The 21622-nt window shown below is 46.0% G+C and overlaps 1 protein-coding gene across 3 annotated transcripts in view; it reads right to left on the bottom strand.

Annotated features, from left to right (window-relative positions):
- pik3c2a (phosphatidylinositol-4-phosphate 3-kinase catalytic subunit type 2 alpha) overlaps window positions 1-21622 on the bottom strand; it is a 169340-nt gene that overhangs the window by 123385 nt on the left and 24333 nt on the right. Inside the window, exon 1 of one of the 3 annotated variants that reach the window (XM_033038475.1) lies at window positions 6005-6205. The exons of 1 other annotated variant lie outside the window; for it this stretch is intronic. The gene's annotated coding sequence lies outside the window, so the exon portion shown is untranslated. Of the gene's footprint in view, window positions 1-5778; window positions 5883-6004; window positions 6206-21622 lie in introns of those variants that run through there. One more of the 3 variants, XM_033038476.1, reaches the window with a different exon arrangement.

Here is a 21622-nt window from a genome sequence, read left to right as displayed (position 1 = left end):
TTTTTTAATATTTCACCACTGTGATATTTTAAACATTTACTCTCTAAACAAAAACAATGGTAATTTTAGGCTTACAGAAAACCCTTGTTCGAAACTCAAACCCATCAAAACATTGTGGTAGGCACACCTGTGGCTACCTTGAAGAAGTTCCCCTCCACTCTGACAGTTCTGCAACACCTTCCCTCATGGCTCCACCTCTGTGCCTGACCCACAAAGTCACCCATCCTTTTTATCCTGAGATGCAGCCCGACCTGCCGAGTTACTCCAGCACTTTGGTATAATATGAACCTGTAGTTCTTTGTTTCTGCATTAAAACATTTTGATACCAGGCAGTATCTCTTTGACACATTACACCAATCCTTTAGAGCAAACCCTTCTACAATAGCCATCAGACGAGATTTAAGACAAAGTAATTTCTAAATAACAGCACATAAAACATCATAGTACATGTGCACACACACACACACAAATGCAGTTATGTGTACACACATATATATATATGCACAGAATGACAGGCAGTATCACTGGAGATAAGAAATGGGTGACGTTTCGGGTCGAGACCAAGAAAGGTCTCAACTCAAAACGTCACCTAGTCCTTTCCTCCAGCGATGCTGCCTGTCCCGCTAAGTTACTCCGGCACTTTGTGTCTATCTTCAGTGTATAACCAGCATCTGCAGTTACATGTGCACACATATATGTAGTTACATGTACATACGTAACTATATCTATCTATATGTACACATATATATATATCTGAGGTACACAAAAATGCTGGAAAAACTCAGCGGGTGCAGCAGCATCTATGGAGCGAAGGAAACAGGCAACGTTTCGGGCCGAAACCCTTCTTCAGATAGGATACAGCAATGTCATGTAAATGAAAGTAGTCATGTTTAGTATTTTGTTGCATATCCTTTGCATGCAATGACTGCTTGAAGTCTGCGATTCATGGACATCACCAGTTGCTGGGTGTCTACTCTGGTGATGTTCTGCCAGGCCTGTATTGCAGCCATCTTTGGCCTTTGCTTGTTTCAGAGGCTAGTCCCCTTCAGCTTTCTCTTCAGCATATAAAAGACTTGCTCAATTGGGTTCAGATCCGGTGATTGACTTGGCCACTCAAGAATTGACCATTTTTTAGCTTTGAAAAACTCCTTTGTTGCTTTAGCAATATGTTTGGGATCATTGTCTTGCTGTAGAATGAACCGCCGGCCAATGAGTTTTGAGGCATTTGTTTGAACTTGGGCAGATAGGATGTGTCTATACACTTCAGAATTCATTATGCTACTATCATCAGCAGTTGTATCATCAATGAAGATAAGTGAGCCAGTACCTTCAGCAGCCACACATGCCCAGGCCATAACACCCCCACCACCGTGTTTCACAGATGAGTTGGTATGCTTTGGATCTTGGGCAGTTCCTTCTCTCCTCCATATTTTTCTCTTGCCATCACTCTGATACAAGTTAATCTTCGTCTCAACTGTCCACGACCTCTTTCCAGAACTGTGGTTTGCTCTTTAAGTACTTCATGGCAAACTGTAACCTGGCCATCCTATTTTTGCAGCTAAGCAGTGGTTTGCGTCTTGCAGTGTAGCTACTGGATGTCTGCTCATGAAGTCTTGTGCGGACAGTGGTCATTGACAAATCCACACCCGACTCCTGAAGAGTGTTTCTGATCTGTCGGACAGGTGTTTGGGGATTTTGTGTAAGAAAGAACTGCAGAGCCTAGTTTAAATCGAAGGTCGACACAAAATGCTGGAGTAACTCAGCGGGTGAGGTAGCATCTCTGGAGAGAAGGAATGGGCAACATTTGGCAGTGTTTCCACTTTGAAGGAAATTACCTGAAATTCGACAAATTCTGATTGTCTTTGGGTAATTTTAGGGAAATGAAATAATATGGGGAAATTTTCCTGCCCAGTAAGCCTTCCCCAACTAAGCAAATGCGACTGCCGCCCCAACTGCGCACGCGCGGATACAAGGGCCCACTGCGCACGCGTGGGGAGACACGAAGGGGCCGCGGGATGGTTTGGGGGGAAAAAAGTACGTACCTGTATATTTACGACCACCTGCGCCATTGGGGGAGGCCCGTCAGCCGCGTCACAATAGAACATGGTGTTGGTGAGGAGGTAGGGACGCCATCTCCCTGCGCATGTGCAGTGGGCCCAGTATCCGTGTGTGAGCAGTTGCGGCGGCAGTCGTACATACGCCGTTGGGGAAGGCTTATAGGGCTGGGAAATACCATCAAATTCCAGCTAATTTGAAATTCTATTTCAGGTAATTTATTTTTGAGGTGTGGAAGCATTTCGGGTCGAGACCCTTCTTCAGACTGATGTCAGGGGAGGGGGCGGGACAAAGATAGAATGTAGGTGGAGACAGATGGAGAGGGAAAGCAAGGGCTATCTGAAGTTGGAGGTCAATGTTCATAGACATAGAAACATAGAAATTAGGTGCAGGAGTAGGCCATTCGGCCCTTCGAGCCTGCACCGCCATTCAATATGATCATGGCTGATCATCCAACTCAGTATCCCGTACCTGCCTTCTCTCCATACCCTCTGATCCCCTTAGCCACAAGGGCCACATCTAACTCCCTCTTAAATATAGCCAATGAACTGGCCCCAACTACCCTCTGTGGCAGGGAGTTCCAGAGATTCACCACTCTCTGTGTGAAAAAAGTTCTTCTCATCTCGGTTTTAAAGGAATTCCCCCTTATCCTTAAGCTGTGACCCCTTGTCCTGGACTTCCCCAACATCGGGAGCAATCTTCCTGCATCTAGCCTGTCCAACCCCTTAAGAATTTTGTAAGTTTCCATAAGATCCCCTCTCAATCTCCTAAATTCTAGAGAGTATAAACCAAGTCTATCCAGTCTTTCTTCATAAGACAGTCCTGACATCCCAGGAATCAGTCTGGTGAACCTTCTCTGCACTCCCTCTATGGCAATAATGTCCTTCCTCAGATTTGGAGACCAAAACTGTACGCAATACTCCAGGTGTGGTCTCACCAAGACCCTGTACAACTGCAGTAGAACCTCCCTGCTCCTATACTCAAATCATTTTGCTATGAAAGCTAACATACCATTCGCTTTCTTCACTGCCTGCTGCACCTGCATGCCCACTTTCAATGACTGGTGTACCATGACACCCAGGTCTCGCTGCATCTCCCCTTTTCCTAGTCGGCCACCATTTAGATAATAGTCTGCTTTCCTGTTTTTGCCACCAAAATGGATAACCTCACATTTATCCACATTATACTGCATGTGTAAACTGAGGTGTAAACTACCCAAGCAAAATATGAGGTGCTGCTCCTCCAATTTGCGCTGGGCGTCACTCTGGCCATGGAGGAGGCCCAGGACAGAAAGGTCAGATTCGGAATGGGAGGGGGAGTTGAAGTGCTGAGCCACTGGGAGATCAGGTAGGTTAAGACGGACTGAGCGGAGGAGTTCAGAGAAATGATCGCCGAGCCTGCGCTTGGTCTCGCCGCTGTAGAGAAGTTGACACCTAGAACAGCGGACACAGTAGATGAGGTTGGAGGAGGTGCAAGTGAACCTCTGCCTCACCTGGAAAGACTGTTTGGGTCCTTGGATGGAGTCGAGGGGGGAGGTAAAGGGACATGTGTTGCATCTCCTGCGGTACCTGGGGAGGGGGTGGTTTGGGTGGGAAGGGTCGAGTTGACCAGAGAATTTCAGAGGGAATGGTCTCTGCGGAAAGCAGAAAGGGGTGGAGATGGGAAGATGTGGCCAGTAGTGGGATCCCATTGGAGGTGGCGAAAATGTTGGAGGATTATATGTTGTATGCGACGGCTGATGGGGTGGAAGGCGAGGACAAGGAGGGGGGGGGGGGACTCTGTCCTTGTTATGAATGGTGGTAGGGGGAGCAAGAGCAGAGGTTCGGGATATCGAGGAGACTCTAGTGAGAAACTCATCTATAATGGAAGAGGGGAACCTCGTTTCCTAAAGAATTTGGACATCTCCGATGCCCTGGTTTGGAAAAAAATCTCATTCTGAGCACAGATTTGGTGTAGACAGAGGAACTGGGAGTAGGGGATAGAGTCATTACAGGAAGCAGGGTGGAAGAAGTGTAGTTAAGATAGCTATGGAGTCAGTAGGTTTGTAGTAGGATTGGACCAGTGGGGTGGGGGGGAGGAAGGAAGGAGTCGAGGTATGTGGAAATTAATTTGGTGGGACATGAACAAGCAGAAACAATGGGTCTGCCAGGACAGTTATGTTTGTGGATTTTGGGGAGAAGATAAATTGGGCCGTGCGGGGCTGGGGAATGATAAAGATGGAGGCTTTAGAAGGCAGAGAGCCGGAAGTGATGAAGTCAGTAATGGTGCTTGAGATTAAGGCCTGGTGCTCGTCTGTGGGTCATCGTCCAAGGATAAGTAGGAGGAGGTGTCTGAAAGTTGTCGCCTGCCCTCAGACTGGTAGAGGTCAGCGCGCCAGACTACCACGGCACCTCCCTTGTCGTCGGGTTTGATTATCCAGTCGAGGTTGCTGCAGAGTGAGCGGAGGGCTGTCCGTTCAGGGGGGAGAGGTTAGAGTGAGTAAGGGGAGTGGAGAAGTTGAGGTGGTTGCTGTCACGCCGGCAGATGGAAATGAAAAGTTCCAAAGAAGGTGGATGGCATCCAATGGAGTCCAAGAGGAGGGGTCCGTTAAAGACGGGGTCATCACTGGGTGGTGAGGACTTTTTCCCATAGAAAAAGGCCCAGTGGCAGACGCAACAGAAGAGTGGAGCGGTGTCTACCTGTTTGGGATTTTTCTTATTAGAGAGAATTCTTCTGTCAATAGCTGTGGAGGTCTTCCTTGGCCTGGAGGAAAGACTAGGTGCTGAGAGCTCTCTTATACCTGCATTAAGGAGGCAATTAAACACACGTGGGCAACTACAAAGACCTGTGAAGCCCTGTGTCCCAAACATTTTGGTGCCCTGAAATATGGGGACTATGTGTAAACACAGCTGTAATTTCTACATGGTAAAACCACAATGTATAAAAAAAGGCTCTTAATAAAATCTGACAATGTGCACTTTAACCACATGTGATTTTTTCTATTACAAATGTCAATTTGTGGAGTACAGAAGCAAATAAATAATTGATGGGTCTTTGTCCCAAACATTATGGAAGGCACTGTGAAAGAGGTAGATTTAACTGCATGCATCTTGGAACTGGATTCAGAGTAGCAGAACATCATCCCATAATCAGATGATACTAAGGCCACTGACAAACAACTCTCCACCCGGAGGCAAACTAATAATTTAACTTTTTAAAGCCAGGTGAAACATGCCAATTTTTCCCAACATCCTGAAATCACGCAAAACATATTTGTGGGCAGACACCAAAACAGGAGGAGTTCGACCGGGACATCGAAGTTAATGTGACATTTGGGTAAAAATATTTAAACAGCCTCTCCCGTGTTGACAGCAAGAAAATAAATACCATTTCAAATACGCTGCAAAATCCAGCTGAGAAAAGTCCCTCAACGCCAGTCATAAATTAAAACAAACTTAACTGGTCTACATATTTTTAAAAACAAGCGACTTCAGCACGAAAGAAAAGTTTCCTCGCCGACCAAACGGCCACAAAAAGTAACCCGTTAGAAGAGCCCCGAGCCACTTCGTGCAAATCACTTTCCAGTGTTTGTTTTCTTTAGCGCTCTGAACTGCTGACTCTAACTGGCTCCGCCACTGCAGAAGCGCATACGATAGCATACATTAGTAAGCAAGGCAGCGAACTTAAAATAAAAGCGCTCCCAGCTTCACAAAACCTCGGGCGTGCAAGTCTATTAACGCTCACCGGCGGAGCCGTCCCCCCTCGGGGCCACTGGAGCGATGTATGTCTGTCTCTCGCTTTTTCTCACACACACTTTTTCTCTCTCTCTTTCCTTCTCACTCACACACTCTCTCCTTCCCCTCCCACCCTCTCTTCTCTCCCCTCCCACCCTCTTTCTTCCCACCACCACACACACACACACTCTCCCTCTCTCTCTGTCTCACACACACTCTCTGTCTCTCGCTCTCACCTCAGCGCTACACTGTATCCAGTCGCCATCTTCCAGTGTATCCACAAAAGGGGGCCGTCACTTCCGGGCAACAAGCCCAGGTTTGGGTGGAGGGAAGGAGAGGAGAGGGGGGAGAGAGAGCCCCTTTAAACACCCGCACCGGGCCATGGACGGGGACGCGGGCAGTTGCAGCAACAGTTAGAGGGGCGATGGAATCCAGAGCAACCCAGCGTTCCGAGAGAACAATGGGGGGAGGTTCCAATGGAACGCTGAGACAGGGGTCAAATGGATACTGTTGGTCACGTGGACACTGTTGTACACACGGGCACGAATGTACACATGGACACCGTTGTTCACATGGGCACTATTGTCCACACGGACATTATTGTACACATGGACACAATTGCACACACTGACACTATTGTACACAGGGACGCTGTTGCACACATGGACACTATGTACACTCAGGCGCTGTTGTACACATGGACACTATTTACACACGGACGGTATTGCACACATGGACACTATTGTACACAGGAACACTATTGTACAAACATACTATAACACACATCAACACCATTGCACACACATATACAATACAATACCGTTTATTGTCATTTGAACCTCAAATTAAGTTCAAACGAAATTTGGTTTCTGCAGTCATACAACAAGAAGAAACAATTAACAAGACACACAATTAACACAATTTACACAAACATCCATCACAGTGAATCTCCTCCTCACTGTGATGGAAGGCAAAGTCATTGTCTCTCCCCTGTTTTCCATTCTTCTCCCGATGTTAAAGCCCCCGGCAGGCGATGTAAGGCCCTGCTCCGGGTCTTGATGTTGGAGCCCCCGGCGGGCGATGGCAAGTCCCGCGGCCGTTAAAGCGATGTAAGGCCCCGCTCCAGGTCGTTTTCAACCCCGCAATTCGGGCGGGAGAAGTTGCCGTTGCGGGAGCTCCGAAAAGCGGTCTCCCACCAGGGACCCGCGAGCTCCCGATGTCACCGTCCACCGGCTGGAGCCTCCGAGCTCCGAAGTCGGGTCACGGCCGAGCACCACCACAGCTCTCCACGCACTGAAGCCGGCCAGTTCCACGATGGTGAGTCCGCAGGCTCCGCGATTGGAGCCCCCAGGTCGTTCTGATTGGAGGCTGTTCCACGGTGCTAGGCCCCCAACGACAACGGAGACCCGACAGGGAATAGGTCGGGTCCCCGTACACGGAAGAGATTTAAAAGTTCCCCCCCACATATACACAACTACAAACAATATATAAACTACAACCAAACTATACACTCAACAAGACAAAAATAAAAAGACGGATGGACTACAGAGGCCGCTGCCGCGAGGCGCCGCCATTTTAAACTATACTATTGTACATATGGACACTATTGTACACACGGATAGTATTGTACACAAGGACGCTATTGTACACACATAGACTATTGCACACACGGACACTATTGTACATATGGACATTATTGTATACATGGACACTATTGTAGAAACTGACACTATTACACACAACACTATTACACACCAATACTATTTCACACATAGACACTGTTGCACACAAGGGCACTATTGTACACGTGGACACTATTGTACAGGACATGGCCACTATTGTAAACATGAACACTTACACATATGGACACTAATGTATACAAGGGCACAATTGTATAGACGGACACTATGACACACACGGACACTATTGAACACACGGACGCTATTGGATACACGGACACCACTGTACACATGGACTATTGTACACACGGACACTAGTGTACACACGGACACTATTATACACATGGACACTTGCACATGTAGACTCTATTGTACACACGGACACTATTGTACACATGGACACTTGCACACATGGACTCTATTGTACACACGGACACTACTCTACACATATACTATTACACACATGGACACTATTACACAAAAGGACACTGTTGGACAAACGGGCACTATTGCACACATGGACACTATTGTCCACACGGACACTATTGTGCACATGGACACTATTGTCCACACGGGCACTATTGTACACACAGACAATATTGTACACATGAACACATGCGTACTACATCCAGATCCAGATCCAGACATGGACACTATTGTACACACAGACACACTTGTACACTCAGGCACTGTTGTACACATGGATACTCTTGTACACACGGACACTATTGCACACATTGACACTATTGTACACAGGGATACTATTGTCCACACGGACACTATTGTACACATGGACATCATTGTCCACACGTACACTATTGTACACAGGGGCTCTATTGTACACACGGACACTACTGTACTGATTCATTGACATCAAGCAGCAAAGTTATTGGCAACCCGTTAGCCTCATCTTCTCCACGCAGAAGGAAGCATGATAAGTCTCCCTTAGGTTCCAGTAAACCTACTTCACCAACGAAATCTACCCAGAGTAGAATACGACTTATGATTTTGAACTGCCAAAGCATTTTTGGTAAAAAAGCAGCTTTTGCTAAAATGGTCCAATCATCTGATCCCTACATCATAATCGGCACAGTCATGGCTGAATCCAATTATTGGTAGCAGTGAACGTTTTCCAGATAATCACACCATCCATAGGAAAGATAGAATTGGAACAAGAGCTGGAGGTGTCTTAATCGCGGTAAGAAACGACCTCATTACCACTCATCTTCAGTTTTTTGGATGTTGACTGTGAGTTGATATGGATTTCTTTACAGATGGCTAACTCCAAACAAGTCCTTATTGGATGTTTCTATTGCCCGCCCAGTAAAGGATCTGAGCCTATTAAGATGCTCCGTGAATCACTTTCCAAGATAGGTTTCAACAAAAATCCAGTAGTATGGATAGGAGGAGACTTCAATGTTCCTGACATTGATTGGGGTAACCTGTGTAGAAAACCTGAACATCAGTGTGTATACCCACAGGAATTTTCTCCAGAGTTGCTCGATTTGATTCTGGATTTCTCATTTACACAGTTAGCTTTTGAGCCTAACCACAACCACCAGACGAGATCCTACAGTGTAAGGAATATTCTTGACTTGCTTCTGGGGACAAACCCCGGCTGTTTTTCTCCTGTAGTAACCGAAGCTGGCATATCACATTATCTCAGAATGACTGTTGAAGCTTCCTAGGACCAAATATTCTGAAGGCCGAACGCCATAAGATCTATCTTTGGCACCAAAGCTAATGTTTTCGACCTCCAGAAGGAGATGGATAACTTCTGCAAAGCCTTCCTAGCTGTGCATGGTGACAAGTCTGTTGAAGAAAACAGGTGTTGTTTCAAAGAGGCCATCAACCGAGCCCAGGAGTCTAATGTTCCATCAAAATACAAAAGATCTCGCTGCAATCTGCCTGGATGAACAAGCCCTTAACACGGCTCATCAGGGAGAAGAACAGAGCTTTCTATACTGCCAAATCTGAGGGTTCTTCTCGTTAGTGGCTTCATTATAAACAACTTTGTAAACAGGTTAAGAAAGAAATTTGCAAAGCTGAACAACTCCACTTGTCGACCACCGTCTTTGACTCCCTTAAAACCAATGTTAAGACGTTTTGGTCATTCATCAAGCAAAAAGACGTGATTCGAGTGGAATTGCTGCCCTTCAATTTAAAGGCAAATTAGTCAGCACCCCCAAAGAAAAAGCAGAGGCACTTAGTAAACAATACCAGTCTACTTTCACCAAAGAAGACATCACTAACATCCCCTCATCAGGACCTACACAGGCTCCAAGGATTTCTGATCTGTCCGTCACTACTGAGGGTATAATGAAACTTCTTCAGAATCTTGATGCAAACAAAGCCTCTGGTCCAGATGGCATCTCTCCAAGAATACTTAAATTGTGTGCTGAACAAGTGGCACCCATTTTGCAAATCATCTTCTCCCAGAGTGTTCAGACAGGTGAACTACCTCATGATTGGAGGCAAGTCAACATCACTGCTTTATTTAAGAAAGGGAGTAGAACTGACCCAACAAATTACCAGCCGGTGTCGCTCACCTCAGTTTGTTGTAAACTATTAGAGCATGTTATCTATCGACACATCATGGGACACCTGGAGAGAAACAACATCCTCAGTCATAATGAACATGGTATCCGGGCCAGATGGTCATGTGAATCCCAGCTGATAACTACCATTCACGAAATATTCAGCCCAGTGGAAGAAACCAAACAAGTGGACGCAGTAGTGGCAGATTTTGCAAAAGCTTTCGACACTGTTCCACATCAGAGGCTTCTTCACCGTCTCAAATACTTTGGTGTAGAGGGCTCACTTCACTTCTGGATAACTAGCTTTTTAACTGACAGGGTGCAATCGGGTGTAGTCCAGGGAACATCCTCAAAACCAGCCCACGTCGACTCTGGCGTACCACAGGGCACTGTGCTGGGACCGCTGCTGTTTTTAGTCTACATTAACAATCTCCCAGATAACATCACATCTAAGGTCTGCCTCTTCGCCGATGATTGTGTGCTTTATCGACCGATCAAGTCTCATGATGTTTGCTTGACGCTTCAAAAAGATCTGCGCTCTTTGGAGAGATGGGAGAAGAAATGGCAAATGATGTTCAAACCAGAAACATGTAATATCATGTGTTTTACTAGGAAATCTAAACCAATCCATCATTCTTATACACTCTCTGGCCATCAGCTAGAGGCAGTTTCTAGTCATAAATACTAAGGAGTTACTTTGTCTGAAAACATGAAATGGAACAAACATGTGGAAGGAGCAACAGCCAAAGACAGCAGTGTCATCGGCTTTCTCCGTCACAATCTGCAAAACGCAATCTGCCAAAGAAGTTAAGATCCAAGCATATAAAAACCTTGTATATCCACATGTTGAATATTGCTGCTCCATGTGAGATCCTTTCACTCAAGGGAACATCAATAAGATGCAGGCAGTGCAAAACAGAGCCGCAAGGTTGATATCTACCAACTACAAGTGGCAGGAACCAAGTCTCCAGCATGATAAAGGACTTTAAACTTCATCCACCTACTATTCGTCGCAAGTTCATCAGACTGACAACATTCCACAAGATCAAGAATACCACTATTGATTTAAAGATGAAGGACCACATCCAGTTAATCCAAGCACCCATAGGCATGTCAACCAGAAGCTACCAACCTGGAAATTATTTCATTCTGCACGGACTTCATTCGCACTTTCCAACTCGTTTTTCTTCAAGACAGCAAGGGATTGGAATACCCACCCAGCCAGCATCAGAGATCTCCAAAACATCAACACATACAAAGATGCAATGCCAAAAGCATCTCCATCTCGACTAGCATGTCCACCACCATCATAGTGCTGAGTGATGCTCTCCCTAGAGCTTTTCCGCGTACTACATCCAGATCCAGATCCAGACATGGACACTATTGTACACACGGACACACTTGTACACTCAGGCACTGTTGCACACATAGATACTCTTGTACGCACGGACACTATTGCACACATTGACACTATTGTACACAGGGATACTATTGTACACAGGATGCTATTTGCCCACATAGACACTATCGTACACTCGGGCAATATTGTACACCTGGACACTATTTGTACTTACGGATGCTATTGCACACATGGATACTATTGTACACATGGACAATATTGGACACATGGACACTATTGTGCAAACAGAATTACACACATCTTCTTCTTGCGTATGGCGCACACAGCCCAAAGTTGTAAGTCAACTTGTTCTATTTGATCTATTTGTTTGTGCACGTCGGGTTGATTGTATTAGTCGAAACAGGGTGGACCACGTGAAGGTTGCAATCTCCCACCCATTATACACATCAACACCATTGTACACACATATACTATTGTACATATGGACACTATTGTACACATGGGTATATTGTACACACAGATAGTATTGCACACAAATATACTATTGCACACATGGACACTATTGTATACACGAACACTATTGTACAAACAGACACTATTGTATAAACTGACACTTACACACGGTGACGGACACTATTACACACCGATACTATTACACACACGGACACTTGCACACATGGATACTGTTGTACAAACGGATACTATTGCACACATGGTTGCTATTACGCACATGGGCATTATTTTACACATGGGCACCATTGAACACGTGGACACTTGTACACACAGACTCTATTGAACACATGGACTATTAAACACACTAATACTGTTGCACACATGGACACTATTGTACACATGGACACTATTGTACACATGGACAATATGTACACATGGACACTATTGTACATGCAGATACTACACACGGATTCTGTTGGTGCCTCGGTGCTGCTGTTTCACTAGTTGTCCCTGCAATTGCAGCGTTCTGTCTAAACTATGGTTGGAATTCCACCCGCACCTCCCTGCAATCAAAGCTGCAGTGAGATACCACTTCACATGCCTATCCACGTTCTCCAGAGATGCTGCCTGACCCGCTGAGTTACTCCAGCACTTTGTGTCTATCTTTGGTATATACCAGCATCTACATTTCTTTTGGATTAGAGGGTTTCAGCTACAGGGAGAGGTTAGATCGAATTGAATTGTTTTCTCTGGAATGTTTCTTTCGCTTGTATACTCTGGACTTTAGAAGGATGCGAGGTAATCTTATTGAAACATATAAGATTGTTAAGGGTTTGGACACGCTAGAGGCAGGAAACATGTTCCCGATGTTGGGGGAGCCCAGAACCAGGGACCACGGTTTAAGAATAAGGGGTAAGCCATTTAGAATGGAGACGAGGAAACACTTTTTCACACAGAGAGTTGTGAGTCTGTGGAATTCTCTGCCTCAGAGGGCGGTGGAGGCCGGTTATCTGGATACTTTCAAGAGAGAGCTAGCTAGGGCTCTTAAAGGTAGCGGAGTCAGGGGATATGGGGAGAAGGCAGGAACGGGGTGCTGATTGAGAATGATCAGCCATGATCACATTGAATAGCTCAAAGGGCCGAATGGCCTACTCCTACACCTATTGTCTATTGTTTGACAGGAGAATTGATAGACGTTTCTAAAATAATGAGAGGAAATAGGGGATACAGTCAGAACTTTTTCCAGGATTTTCCAGGATGTCCAACACTATAGCCATAAGATGAGTGGAGAAATGTAATAGTGATGTGAGAGGCATGTTTTTTTACACACAGAGTGATGGGTGCCTGGAACACATTGCCAGGGCTGGTGGTGGAGGCATATATGATAGTGGTACTAATGAGTCTTTTAGATGGGCAAATGGAAATGCAGGGAATAGAGGGACATAGAAACAGAAAATAGGTGTAGGAGTAGGCCATTCTGCCCTCCGAGCCATTCAATATGATCATGGCTGATCATCCAAAATCAGTACCCCGTTCCTGTTTTTTCCCCATATCCCTTGATTCCTTTAGCCCTAAGACCTATAGCTAACTCTCTCTTGAAAACATCCAGTGAATTCCGCAGATTCACAACTCTCTGGGTGAAAATGTTTGTCCTCAGTTCAGTCCTAAATGGCCTACCCCTTTTTCTTAAACTGTGATCCCTGGTTCTGAAAATGTTCCTCTATCTCTAGCCTGTCCAAGCCCTTAAGGGATGTACAGGCAGATCATGTACTGATCATGTATCATGATCAGTTTAACTTAGCATCACGTTCGGCACAGCGGCAGTGGCGGTCGAAGATGGGCCGATGTTCGGTGGGTGCCAGAGATCGGCCACGGCCACCCTGCTGAGAACAAAGGGGGCCCCAGCGTGGGGGGCACTGAGAGAACAAAGGGGGACCATTGGGGACAAAATGGAACACTTTGTAACTTGGTCGGCACCCTATATATGGCAACTCTTTGCATACTTGTGCATGCCAAACAAAGAATCTCACTGTGACATGTCACATGGGATAATAAAGTCATTCCTTCATTCAGACATTGTGGACTGAGGAGCTGTTCCTGTGCTGTATTGTTCTATGTTAAGGCTTTGAATTATTTTGACCCGTGGACAGTGGCTCTTTTTCTAATTTTCTTTGTGCTTATTTTAATGAAAGCCTGTGGGTCATGGCTATGACGTTCCCAATCTTCACCAGGCAGTCACTCTCTCTCCCTGTATTGATAAACACTGCTGATCTGACAATAGGTTCCTGTTTCATCTGTAGAACAGCGCCCTCTAGTGTCAACAATGAATCTGCCTTAAAGCAGTCGACACAAAGTGCTACAGTAACTCAGCGGGTCAGGCAGCATCTCTGGAGAACATGCATAGGTCAATACCTTCTTCAGACTGAACATACAATTGGAGGGGGGAAAGGGCCAGAACAAATAAGGGCCAACAACAGAGGAACTCAGGAAGGGTGGAGCCCATTGTTGGCAGGGGAAGATGAGCTAACAAGAGGGATACAAGGATATGAACAGTGGAACTGGTAGGATGACTATAGTGGGAGGGGGGGGGGGGGGGGGGGGGGGGAGGGGTGGAGGGAGAGTTAGAGGGTAGAGGGAATGCAGGAGTTACTTGGAATTGGAGAATTCAATGTTCACACAGCTGGGTTGTCAGCTGCCCAAGCAAAATATTAGGTGCTCTTCGCCCATCTGCCTCACCGAGTGTGACAGAGTTGTATTGGTTTATCCACAACTTTGTGTTATAAATTTAATTTTTAAAGCCATCAAACTAAACTGTTGTAATCATGTCGGGTATGTTTGTATTAGTTTATGCTATGATGCAGTCATAAAGAAAGCCCATCAACATCTCCACTTCCTCAGAAGATTGAGGAGACTTGGTCTATCAACGATTACTCTCTTGAACTTCTACAGGTGTATGGTAGAGAGTATGTTTTTGACTGGTTGCACCACGGCCTGGTTCAGCAACTCAGATGTCCAGGAACTAAGGAGATTGCAAAAAGTGGTGAACGCTGCCCGCTCCATCACGGTTAAATAATAATAATAATAAATTTTATTTATGGGCGCCTTTCAAGAGTCTCAAGGACACCTTACAAACATTTAGCAGGTAGAGGAAAAACATGTAAGGGGAATGAAATAAATAGTAGAGACATGACTAGTACACAAAGTAAAGACAGAATTCAATACAAAACACAATATGAGGCAATTAATGCACAGATGAAAAGGGAGGGGGACGTGGGGCTAAGGATAGGCAGAGGTGAAGAGATGGGTCTTGAGGAGGGACTGGAAGATGGTGAGGGACACAGAATTGCGGATCAGTTGGGAGAGGGAGTTCCAGAGCCTGGGAGCTGCCCTGGAGAAGGCTCTGTCCCCAAAACTGCGGAGGTTGGACTTGTGGATGGAGAGGAGACCGGCTGATGTGGATCTGAGGGACCGTGAGGGTTGGTAGGGGGAGAGGAGGTCAGTGAGATATGGGGGGGCCAGATGGTGGAGGGCTTTGTAGGTGAGGATCAGGATTTTGTAGTTGATCCGGTGGGACATGGGAAGCCAGTGAAGTTGTTTGAGGACTGGAGTGATGTGATGCCAGGATTTGGTGTGTGTAATGAGTCGGGCGGCTGCGTTCTGGACCAGTTGGAGTCGGTTAATGTAGGTGGAGCTGATGCCAAGGAGAAGTGAGTTGCAGTAGTCCAGTCGGGAGGAGATGAAGGCATGGATGAGTCTTTCAGCAGCGGGAGGTGTGAGAGAGGGTCTGAGTTTGGCGATGTTGTGGAGATGAAAGAAGGAGGTTTTAATGACATGGCGGATTTGAGGCTCAAGGGAGAGGGTGGAATCAAAGATCACGCCAAGGTTGCGGGCCTGGGGAGATGGGGAGACAGTGGTGCCGTCGATGGTGAGAGTGGGGTTATTGATTTTGCTGAGTGTGCCTTTGGAGCCTATGAGGAGGAATTCTGTCTTATCGCTGTTGAGTTTGAGGAAATTATGTTGCATCCAGGTTTTTATAGCTGACAAACAGGAGTTGATATGGGAGAGGGGGGGGGTTGTGGGGGCATTTGGTGCCGAGGTAGATCTGGGTGTCATCAGCGTAACAGTGGAAGTCCAGGTTGAAGTGGCGGAGTATCTGACCAAGGGGGAGGATGTAGATGATGAAGAGGAGGGGGCCGAGTACGGAGCCTTGGGGAACGCCTTGAGTGACTGTGGCTGTAGCAGAGGTGTGGTTGTGGAGAGAGATGAAGTGGGATCTGTTGGAAAGGTAGGAACGGAGCCAGCTGAGTGCAGAGCCTTCAATGCCGAGGTCTTTGAGTCTGGTGAGCAGGATGTTATGGTTCACTGTATCGAAGACTGCGCTCAGGTCGAGGAGGATGAGGATGTTGAGGGAACCAGTGTCAGCAGAGGTGAGGAGGTCGTTGAGGACTTTGAGGAGAGCAGTTTCTGTGCTATGGAGGGGGCGAAAGCCAGATTGGATGGGTTCAAGTAGGTTATACGCAAGGAGGTGGGAATGAAGTTGCGACGCAACGATACGCTCCAGGGTTTTTGAAAGAAAGGGGAGGTTTGAGATTGGGCGGTAGTTAATGAGAGAGGTTACTGACCTCCCCACCCCACACTGCCCGCTCCATCACGGGTACTGACCTCCCCACCATCGAAGGGATCTACAGGAGGTGCTGCCTCAAAAAGACAGCCAGCATCATCAGAGACCCATACCACCCTGACCTCAGTCTCATTTTACTCCTGCCATTGGGTAAAAGTGACAGGAATCTGCAAAACTGTAACATTCAGGTTCTTCTGAGAGCACAATCAGAAGAATATGCTTTGGTCATGGATAGCAGGCAAAACAAAGAATTCCAATGTATGTCAGTACATTGGACAATAATAAACCAATAGTCAGTTAACATTTCGCATAAATTGGCCATGCTTTCAGGAGCAAAACAGTGAGAGTTCAAATGACAGCTAATGTCTCCAAAAATAACTATGCAGCACGAATAAAGGATCACAAAAAAAGAACTGGAACAATGAGATTAGTTAGTTAGTTTAGTTTATTTTTCACATGGACTGAGGATCAGTGAAAAGCTTTTTGTTGCGTGATATCCAGTCAGCGGTAAGACAGGCAGCATCTCTGGAGAAAAGGAATAGGGGATGTTTTGGCTCAGAACCCATCTTCATTGTGTAGGAAGGAACTGCAGGTGCAGGTTTACACCGAAGATAGACACAAAAAGCTAGTGTAACTCAGAGGGTCAGGCAGTATCTCTGGAGTAAAGGAATAGGTGATGTTTTGGTTCAAGATATGAAAAAGAGCTTCGACCCGAAACATTACCAAACCTTTTTCACCAGAGATGCTGCCTAACCGGTTGAGTTACTCCAGCACTTTGTGTCTATCTTTACTAGAACAAACATTCAGGGTAGTCAAATGCAACATTCAAATGATTCTGCCTTTTGCCTGAATCTTGTCAGCGATCTCTCTGCCCTCCGGATCTTGCCGTCTCTCTCCCATGGCTCCCCTGACCACCGTCTGCGGTAAGCCTCATGCTATCCCCATTCTCTCTCTCCTACAACCCTTCCCTGATGCCCAACCCTTTCTTGTTCTCATCCTTATTTCTCCTAGCACGCTGTGCCACACTCTCAGGCAGTTATGTCTGATGGTTTGAGATATGCATTGATGCAGGCTAACAGCTGAGTCTACAAAGATCACACTCCGCATGATTGTGATTGCAATTGCCACTTACTGTTTTCCTAATATTAAATGTAGTTTGTTATATAGCCCTGTAAATCAAGAGTCAAGTGTTTCATTGTCATATGTACTGACAGTGAAACTATGAAATTGATACTTGCAGCAGCACAATAGGCCTGGAAACACAATACACAAATTCAATAAGTTCATAACCACAATAGCAGTGATAAAAAATCTCCAAGGTGTCGGTGCAAACCAAAGGCACTCCATAGGTCTTAGTTCAGGTTGGTGTTGTGCAGTGTTCAAGAGCCTGATGGTTGTTGGAAATTGTCTGTTTCTGAGCATGGAGGTCACAGTTTACAGACTCCAGTATCTTCTTTTCAATAACATAGAAACACAGAAACATAGAAAATAGGTGCAGGAGGCCATTCGGCCCTTCAAGCCAGCACCGCCATTCATTGTGATCATGGCTGATCATCCACAATCGGTAACCCGTGCCTGCCTTCTCCCCATACCCCTTGATTCCGCCAGCCCCAAGAGCTCTATCTAACTCTCTTTTAAATCCATCCAGTGAATTGGCCTCTTCTGCCTTCAGTGGCAGAGAATTCCACAAATTCACAACTCACTGGGTGAAAAGGTTTTTTCTCATCTCAGTTTAAAAAGGCTCCCCTTTTATTCTCAGACTGTGGTCCCTGGTTCTGGACTCCCCCAACATTGGAAACATTTTTCCTGCATCTAACTTGTCCAGTCCTTTTATAATTTTATAAGATCCCCTCTCAGCCTAAATTCAACCCCAGTCTTTCCAATCTTTCCTCATATGACAGTCCCGCCATCCAGGGGATTAACCTCGTGAACCTATGCTGCACTCCCTCAATAGCAAGGATGTCCTTCCTCAAAACAGGAGTAAAATGGGAGTGTGGCCAAGATGGTGTGGGTCATAAGGTCATTAGTGACAGGAGCAGAATTAGACCATTCGGCCCATCAAGTCCTCTGCCATTCAATCATGGCTGATCTCTCTCTCCCTATTAATCCCATTCTCCTGCCTTCTCCCCATAACCCCTGACGCCCGTACTAAGCAACAGTTTATCTATCTCCGCCTTAAAAAAATTCCATTGACTTAATTGCCACATACTTCTGTGGCAATGAATTCCACAGATTCTCCACCCTCTGACTGAAGAAGCTCCTCCTCCTTCCTTCCTAAACAAATGTCCTTTAATTCTGAGGCTATGACCTCTAGTCCTAGACGCTCCCTCTAGTGGAAACATCCTCTCCACTATCCAAGCCTTTCAATATTCGCTAAGTTACAATGAGGTCACCCCTCATCCTTCTCAACGCCAGCGATTACAGGCCCAGTGCTGTCAAACGTTCTTCATATGATAACCCATAGGGGTCTCTGATACTGGCTAACCTTTTGAGGCATCTCCTCCATTAGATCTCTATTATGGTGGGGAGAGCAGTACAATACAATACAATACAATTCAATTTATTGTCATTTGGACCCCTTGAGGTCCAAACGAAATGCCGTTTCTGCAGCCATACATTACAAACAAATAGACCCAAGACACAACATAATTTACATAAACATCCATCACATCGCTGTGATGGAAGGCCAAAAAAACTTATCTCTCCACTGCACTCTCCCCCCCGATGTCAGAGTCAAAGTCAAAGCCCCCGGCGGGCGATGGCGAATTGTCCCGCAGTCATTAAAGCCACGCCGGGTGATGCAAGGTCGCACACCGGGTCTTGGTGTTAGAGCCCCCGGCGCGCGCTCGCAAACTCCCGCAGCCATTCCAAGCCGCGCGGGGCGGTGCTGTAAAGCCCCGCTCCAGGAGCTCTTCAACCCCGCAACTCGGGCGGGAGAAGTCGCCGTTGCGGGAGCCCTGAAAAGCGGTCTCCCTCCAGGGACCCGCGGGCTCCCGGTGCCGCCGTCCGCCAGACCCGCAGTTGCAGCCTCCGAATCTCCGGGGGTCGGGCTGCAGCAGCGTCCACCACAGCTCCACCCGCTCTGGACTCGGCCAGCTCCGCGACGGTGAGGTGAGTAGTCGGCACCACAGCACCCGGTCTTCCTGTTGGAGGCCGCTCCTCGTTGCAGCCCCAACGACAACGGAGACCCGACAAAGAAAAGGTCGGGTCTCCCGTGCAGGGAGAGATTTAAAAGTTACCCCCTCCCCCCCACACCACCCCCACCCCCCCACACACATACCCCAACAAAAAATAACAAAAACTACATAAAAACATAGACATAAAATAATAAAAAACGCAGACGGACTGCAGAGGCCGCTGCTGACGAGAGTCGCCGCCGCCCACCTGTGATGGACTGGGCATTGTCCACCACTCCAAGAACTCATTCCCCAGAGGCAGTATAATGAAAATTTAGAAGTGGAACCTTCATCAATTGAGCGGCACTTGCAGAGCACTGGGAGCTGAGAACATCAAACCGTTCACAAATTAATGGGGCAATACTGTGAAAGCTTCCTGTAGTATGTAGAGGGTATGAAAATTATTCATGTTTCTAATTACCATGCATCAAAAGATTTCAAATAAATGAAAAAGTTTGGGAGCAGCTCTATCCACGACCACAAGAGATCGCTAAGAATTGTGGAAGCAGCCCAGACCATCACAGAAACCAACCTCCCTTACATTGACTCCATCTACACTTCACTCTGCCTCGACAAGGCCAGCAGCATAATCAAGGACCAGTCTCACCCCTGACACTCCCTCTTCTATCCTCTCCCATCAGGTAAGAGGTACAGAAGTGTGAAAACACACAGCTCCAGATTCAATGACAGTTTCCTGTATCTGGGCACTGTGGACAGCTTGAGTATAATAATTTATAGTCTTTCTGATAACTGGTTAGCATGCAACCAAACCTTTTTCCAATGTACCTCGGTAGCATGACAATGAACTAAGCTAAATCTAAACTAGGTGTTTTATATTAAAAAAAAGAAAGTGCTGGAGTAACTCAGCAGGTTACACAGAATCTGTGGAGGCAATGAATGGACAACCTTTATCAGCAATAGTTGCTTCGCCAACAGTCTGTCTGTCCTTTCTTCTGTTTCTTCTGGCCTGATCAGCGCCTTAGAGAGCCTACTATAATATCTCATTATTTGTGAATTAACAGTACTGAGTGAAAGCACAAAGCTGCAAAATCCATTGGAAGAGTTTATTATTAAATAGTAAAAACACTGTCGTGTTAAAAACGCTGGTCTCAAGAGAAGGCTGAAACAAATCTGGTGTGTGTATCAGCATTCTGGAAATTAGTTTAATTCTAGGATTAAATGAAGAGATTATCTGACATCCAGGAATGATATTGTCAACTAGGATAAGCCAGGTGGCAAACCAGAAATTAGCAAGCAGTTATTCGCTTTCACTTTTGTAAGTATTGCAAAAATAAGTATTGGAACAAATATGTGCAATTAAATTAGATGATGAACCATTCATCTTACTTTCTGAATTATCATCAATCCTATACAAAAAGTTAAAGTTCATGTTTCAGTGATTTGAATTTCATGCTGGTAGAGTTACGGGAAAATCATTCAGTGGAATGATTCAATCTGAAGAAGGGTCTTGACACAAAACGTCACCCATTCCTTCTCTCCAGAGTTACTCCAGCATTTTGTTTCTATCTTAAAGTCTGTGTCAGTAGTTGTAGATTAACCCTTATTAATTCATGCTATTTATAACCTTCACTACACATATGTGCATGCCACCCTTCACATGGTATTACGGTACTATACAAGGACAGTCAGCTGGCTCCCTCTCTCTCTCTCTCACACACACACACACACACACACACACACACACACACACACACACACACACACACACACACACACACACACACACACACACACACACACACACACACACACACACACACACACACACACACACACACACACAAGCCAGCGGAGCCAGACATGAGCAGCTGGCTGTTTGAATGTTCCTGTTTGCCTATGGAATAAAGATTGATTTCACCATGTGTGAGTTGTTGTGGATCACTTATGAACATGGTGTCAGAGTCTTGAATCAAGTCTCCAACTCTTTTGCCTGAATTTACGTGAGTTTTTTTTTTACATCGAAGCATGGAAGGTTTCTTACGGAGACCAGATCCTTTGGTGTTCGAC

The sequence above is a fragment of the Amblyraja radiata genome, chromosome 20, assembly GCF_010909765.2.
Source record: "Amblyraja radiata isolate CabotCenter1 chromosome 20, sAmbRad1.1.pri, whole genome shotgun sequence".
Classification (NCBI taxonomy): Eukaryota; Metazoa; Chordata; class Chondrichthyes; order Rajiformes; family Rajidae; genus Amblyraja; species Amblyraja radiata.
The sequence above is the reverse complement of the archived record's forward strand: the minus strand, read 5'-3'. Positions and strand labels throughout refer to the sequence as shown.